This window comes from Lepus europaeus, chromosome 19 (genome assembly GCF_033115175.1).
Source record: "Lepus europaeus isolate LE1 chromosome 19, mLepTim1.pri, whole genome shotgun sequence".
Lineage (NCBI taxonomy): Eukaryota > Metazoa > Chordata > Mammalia > Lagomorpha > Leporidae > Lepus > Lepus europaeus.
This window is the reverse complement of record NC_084845.1, coordinates 14646187-14652954: the sequence shown is the minus strand read 5'-3', so window position 1 is coordinate 14652954 and position 6768 is coordinate 14646187.

Sequence of the window (6768 nt, the reverse complement as noted above, 5' to 3'; positions counted from 1 at the left end):
AAGTGCTTGGGCCCTGCACCCCATGGGAGACCAGGAGAAGCACCTGGCTCCTGGCTTCAGATCAGCACGGTGCGCCAGCCGCAGTGCGCCAGCCACAGCGGCCATTGGAGGGTGAACCAACGGTAAAAGGAAGACCTTTCTCTCCGTCTCTCTCTCTCTCTCACTGTCCACTCTGCCTGTCAAAAAAAAAAATGTTTCTAGGCTCCATGGCCCCTTTGTATTTAGAAATAAAATTGTCCAAGCTGGCGCCACGGCTCACTAGGCTAATCCTCCGCCTAGCGGCGACGGCACACTGGGTTCTAGTCCCGGTTGGGGCACCGGATTCTGTCCCGGTTGCCCCTCTTCCAGGCCAGCTCTCTGCCGTGGCCAGGGAAGGCAGTGGAGGATGGCCCAAGCCCTTGGGCCCTGCACCCCATGGGAGACCAGGATAAACACCTGGCTCCTGCCATTGGATCAGCGCGGTGCACCAGTCGCAGCGCGCTAGCCGCGGCGGCCAATGGAGGGTGAACCAACAGCAAAGGAAGACCTTTCTCTCTGTCTCTCTCTCTCACTGTCCACTCTGCCTGTCAAAAAAAAAAAAAATTGTCCAATCACAGGTGATGTATATTTTAGTTTTTTTTCAGTATTACCAGATATTTCACCTTTTTATATCAATTAACATTGTTAATGTCTACTGACATATGATGGTCTCTGTTAATCCATTTCTAAATGTGTGGAATACTCATACATGTTTACCTAATGTTCTGAGTGAGTTTCCATGTGAGTTTATTATCTGGGCTTTTTTTTCTTTTTAAACATTTTGTAAAGAATTATTTTATTTATTTTGAAAGACAGAGGAGTTACAAAGAGAAGTAGAGCCAGATAGAGAGTTCTTCCATTCATACATGTTTACCTAATGTTCTGAGTGTGTTTCCATGTGAGTTTATTATCTGGGCTTTTTTTTTTTAATCTTTTTTTTATTAAACATTTTCTAAAAGAATTACTTATTTTGAAAGACAAGAGTTACTGAGAGAAGTAGAGCCAGATAGAGAGAGAGTTCTTCCATTCCACTGGTTCATTCCCCAAATGACCACAACGGCCAGAGCTGAGCTGATCCGAAGCCAGGAGCCAGGACTTTCCTCCAGGTCTCCCCTGCAGGTGCAGGGGCTCAAGGCCTTGAGCCATCTTCTACTGCTTTCCTAGGCCAGCCATAGCAGAGCTGGATTGGAAGAGAAGCAGCTGGGACTTGAACCGGTGCCCATATGGGATGCTGGTGCTGCAGGCTGGGGCCTTAACCCGCTGCACCACAGCACTGGCCTCTGGGCTTTTTTTTCCACACTGACTTTTGGTATTTGTGCTCTTTTGCCTTTTCATGGTTTTGTTTGTAATATTGAAATACTTTTCTGTGCTTTATAATTCTTAGCTTGTTAGGTGTAATGTACTTACCTTCTCCAGAACTGAAGATCCCATTTAGACAAAATGTAGCCCTGCATTTTTTAATGTAATTTTCTTGTTTTGTTATTTTTGTTATTTTTATTTTTAGATATATAATCTCCCTTTATTTCATCAGATAGTTGACTTTTATTTCTATTTTGTGTTCACACAGTATATTTCTCTAAATATATGTCACACACACACACAGAAAATTACTTTTAAGGAGGCTTTTCTTCTCCAGTCAGTATCAACCAGGATTCAAATGGAAGAAATGATTTTGACTGTTTGATGCAAATTATTAACCTAATCAATGTCTTAAAAGTTATCAATCTCTTTTTTTTTAAAGATTTATTTATTTGAAAGTCAGAGTTATACAGAAGGAGAGGCAGAGAGAAAGAGAGGTCTTCCGCCGGCGTCACGGCTCACTAGGCTAATCCTCCGCCTTGCGGCACCGGCACACCAGGTTCTAGTCCTGGTCGGGGCACCGATCCTGTCCCGGTTGCCCCTCTTCCAGGCCAGCTCTCTGCTGTGGCCAGGGAAGGCAGTGGAGGATGGCCCAAGCCCTTGGGCCCTGCACCCCATGGGAGACCAGGAGAAGCATCTGGCTCCTGCCATCGGATCAGCGCGGTGCGCCAGCCGCAGCGCGCCAGCCACAGCGGCCATTGGAGGGTGAACCAACGGCAAAAGGAAGACCTTTCTCTCTGTCTCTCTCTCACTGTCCACTCTGCCTGTCAAAAATAAAAAAAAAAAAGAAAGAGAGGTCTTGCATCTGCTGGTTCACAACCCAGACGGCCGCAATAGCCGGAGCTACACTTATCTGAAGCCAGGAGCCGGGAGCTTCTTCTGGGTCTCCCATGTGGATGTGGGTGCAGAGGCCCAAGGGTTTGGGCTATATTCCACTGCTTTCCCAGGCCATAGCAGTGAGCTGGATCGGAAGTGGAGCAGCTGAGACTCAAACAGGTGCCCATATGGAATGCTGGCACTGCAAGTGGCAGCTTTAGCCAGTATGCCACATGCCAGCCCCATAAAATTATAATTCTCTTAAAAACCTTTCAAAGGATAGACATCTATAAATATTTCAGTGATTATAAACTGGTTATTGGACTTATAATAAGAGGGTTTACAATGATACATTATCACATTTCTATTGGTTTTGCATATAATATTTTTGATTTTGATTCATAATTTCCTCACTGGGTTGGGGCAATTCAACAATCAGTTTACCTTCCTTAACTTTAGTAATCATCCATAATCATCTCTGTTAAGGCAGCTGACCTGGTTATGTAGCCAATAAGATCATGAAGCACTGGTTTTTGGATTTTTGTAAGAGAATTTAACTATTAACTTTAAGTATATTTATATCACCATCTTTTATTAGATTTTAAATTTGAAATTGATGTATCTCCCAGAATTTATGTGCTCTTTGAAGTTTTATATGGTTACCAATGGTAAGCCACTTTCTCATTTTATATATTGAGCTATGTTTTCCATGTTTCTTATTAAAGTAGCTTAGAGATATGTAATTGGTGGCTACTTCATTTCCTATACAGGAAGAGAATGAGTCTGTTGTTCCTTTTTATTAGGATATTTCCTACTTTATATCTTTGAAATAGAGTAGCACATTCTGTTTACTGAGCTATTATGTGACCACCACTACTGAATTAATCTTTTTAAAAAGATTTATTTTATTTATTTGAAAGGCAGAGTGACAGAGAGAGGGGGAGAGACAGAGTAAGAGATCTCCCAACCTCTGGTTCACTCCCCAAATGGCTGCAATGTCCAGGCTGAAGCAGAGGTCCAAGTACTTGGGTCATCTTACACTGGTTTCCCAGGCACATTAGCATGGAGCTGGATGGAAAGCAGAGCAGCTAGGCCTCTAACTGGCACTCTGATAATGGGATGCCAGCATAGTGGGTGGCTGCCTAACCCGGTGCACCACAGAGCCACTCCCGTTTTACTCTTGGATCCCCTCTACTTTGTTATTCTGAGTGCCTATGAGATCTTTTTTAAAGATTTATTTATTTATTTGAAACCCAGAGTTACAAGGAGAGCCAGAGGCAGAGAGAGAGAGATCTTCCATCCACAGTTCAGTTCCCCAAATTACCACAATGGCCAGGGCTGGGCCAGGCTGAAGTCAGGAGCCAGGAACTTCTTCCTGGCCTCCCATGTGGATGCAGGGGCCCAAGTACTTGATCCATCCTCTGCTGCCTCCCTGGGCACATTAGCAGGGAGCTGGATCAGAAACGGAGCAGTTGGGATTCAAACCAGTACCCATGTGGAATGCTGGCACTGCAGGCGTAGGCTTAACCTTCTACACCTCAGTGCTGGCCCCAATAAATATTTTTTAAAAAAGGATGATACAAGGATTTGGTGCTAATCTGGTAGAAATGCTGATCTTGGAAGAGGAAGAAAAACAGTTCTCTCTCTTGGTCATCTACCACGGAAAGACCATGTGAGGAGACACGGAGCCACACATCTTCTGGGAAGGGAGCCCTCAACAGTACCTTAATGAGAGGCTTCACAGCCACCAGAACTCTGGAAAAATAACAGTGTTATTTAAGCCACACAATCTGAGTCTTACAGCATCCTAACCAGAAGATAGAATTTGGTACCATGGAATAGGGTTGTACCAGGAAAATTGCTAAAAATATGGAAGTTAAGGCTTTAGAGCTGATAATGGGCAGAGAGGCTAGAAGAATTGTGAGGTAAATATTAGTAATATGGATGTTTAAAGATGATTTCTGAAAAACTTAAACATTCAAGGTAATTATTGATAGGTAAGGATTTGGAACTGTCATATTTTTACTTGTTTTATAGTTGCTTTTCTGATCTTTTGTTCCTTCAGATGATATTCTTTATCAGTGTATTTTGATTAATTTTTAAAAATTTTTAGTGTATATGTTAAGAGCTTTTGCTTTGTGATTATTATATTTATAAGGAATATCTTACAGTTAGATTGTTTAATTGATAATATTAATCACAGAACAAAAAATACTCTAACTCCATTCCTTCCATGCACTTTCTTTTCTTTTTTTTCTTTTTATTTATTTATTTGAAAGAGTTCACAGAGTGGAGGAGAGAACAAGAGAGAGAGAGAGAGAGAGAGAGAGAGAGAGAGAGAGAGAGGTCTTCCATCCGCTGGTTCACTCCCTAATTGACTGCAACAGCTGGAGCTGTGCCGATCTGAAGCCAGGAGCCAGATGCTTCTTCCAGGTCTCCCACGCAAGTGCAGGGGCCCAAGGAGTTGGGTCATCTTCTACTGCTTTCCCAGGCCATAGAGGAGAGATGGATCAGAAGTGGAGCAGCCAGGACTCAAACTGGTGCCCAGTGGGATGCTGGCACTGCAGGCAGCGGCTTTACCTGCTATACCACAGCACTGGCCCCCAGATGTTTTTTTAATTACACATTAACATTCCTTTCTTTTCTGTTTAAAAGTTCCTTTAGCTTTCTTGTAAGGCAGGTTGGATTGTCTGTCCTATCATTTTTGAAGGAAAGCTTTGTTGGGACAGTATTTTTTTTTATATATATTTATTTATTTTACTTGAAAGGCAGAGTTACAGAGAGGCAGAGCCAGAGCGAGAGAGGTCTTGCATCTGCTGGTTCACTCCCCAAATGGCTGCAATGGCCAGAGCAGGGCCAAACCAAAGCCAGAAGCCAAATTCTTCTGGGTTTCCCATATGGGTGCAGGGGCCCAAGTACTTAGGCCATCTTCTGCTTTTTCAGGCCACAGCAGAGAGCTGGATCAGAAGTGGAGCAGCTAGGACTCAAACTGGTGCCCATATGAGATACTGGCACTGCAGGCGATGGCTTTACCCGCTATCCCACACCACTGGCCCCTCATACAATATTCTTAGCAGTTTTTCTTCTTCTTCTGCAGTTTGAATATGTCAACCAACATCCAGCTCTGAGAAATGAGCTACCCATTGTGTTAAAACTTTCTTCTCTTGCTGTTTAGGATCCTCTTAATGCCCTTGACTTTTGAGAGTTTGATTATAATATGTACTGGAGGTATTATTTGGATTGAATCTGATTGGTGACCTTCAACTTTCTTCTATGTAGATTCTACTTTCTCCAGGTCTGGAAAGTTTTTTCTTCTTTCTTGAAATAAATTGTATAGTCTTTTTTTTTTGTTCTCAAATCCTTCTTTGACACCAATGACATTTGATGATGTTCCATACATCCCATAACTTTTCATTCCTTTTTTTTTTCTGTGTTCTCTATTTTCAAGAAACCTGTTTTTGGGGCTGATGCTGTGGTGCAGCAGGTTAATGCCCTGGCCTGAAGCACCGACATCCCATATGGACGCTGGTTCAAGTCTTGGCTGCTCCACTTCTGATCAAGCTCTCTGCTATGGCCTGGGAAAGCAGTAGAAGATGGCCCAAGTCCTGGGGCCCCTGCACCCGCATGGGAGACCCAGAAGAAGCTCCTGGCTCCTGGCTTTAAATCAGCACAGCTCCGGCCGTTACAGCCAATTGGGGAGTAAACGAGCAGATGGAAGACCTCTCTCTCTCTGCCTGTTTTCTGTGTAACTCTGACTTCCAAATAGATGAATAAATCTTAAAAAAAAAAAAAAAAACCTGTTTTTTTGCTTCACCAATTATTCTTGGGTGGTTCTGCTGTTGATGCCCTCTGTTGTATTATTCATTTTGCATACTATACTTTTCAACTCCAAGTATTATAGTGCTTTTTTAATTGCTTCAGTCTCTCCATTTCTGTAATCGCCCACACTGTAAAGCCACATTACACATGAGTCTTGCACTGACTCCTTGGCTCATTTAGGCTCTTATTTGGATGGGTTGGTGGGAAATTGGTGGAGGTTACAGGTAGTGTGGGAGCCCTGGTTAGGCACTCAAGACTGGACAATCTGTGGACCTTGCTTCCTGCCATGTAACACTCTTCAATAGTCTGCGTATGGAGTCCTCTCTGGCACAGGTGGACAGCCACTCAGGCTCTACACATTGGCTTCTGCTAACCCCATCCCCTCTCTGTGTTCCTAATTTGATGTAGGTGATTCAGCTCTGCTTGGGGTGAGGCATGAGTCAGTCTCCTGTGGAGGAAGTCAGGTTGATGCAGAAGCCAAGTGTCCACCACTGGCTTACGATCTCCAGTGTAAAAACCATGATTCTGGGAGAATTTGCATATGTGGTCTTGTACTGGGGAGAGGGGACATAAAAATTACAAGGAACCAGTATTATCATGTGTGAATAGTTTTTAAAATTGATGTTTTCTTAGAGAAATTATTACTGTAGCATCTTATTGTACAGTCTTATTCCAATTAAGACATAGAGTGGCTAAGTGGATTAAAAAAAAAAAGATATCTGGAAAAAGATATTCCATGTGCATGGGAATAGGACC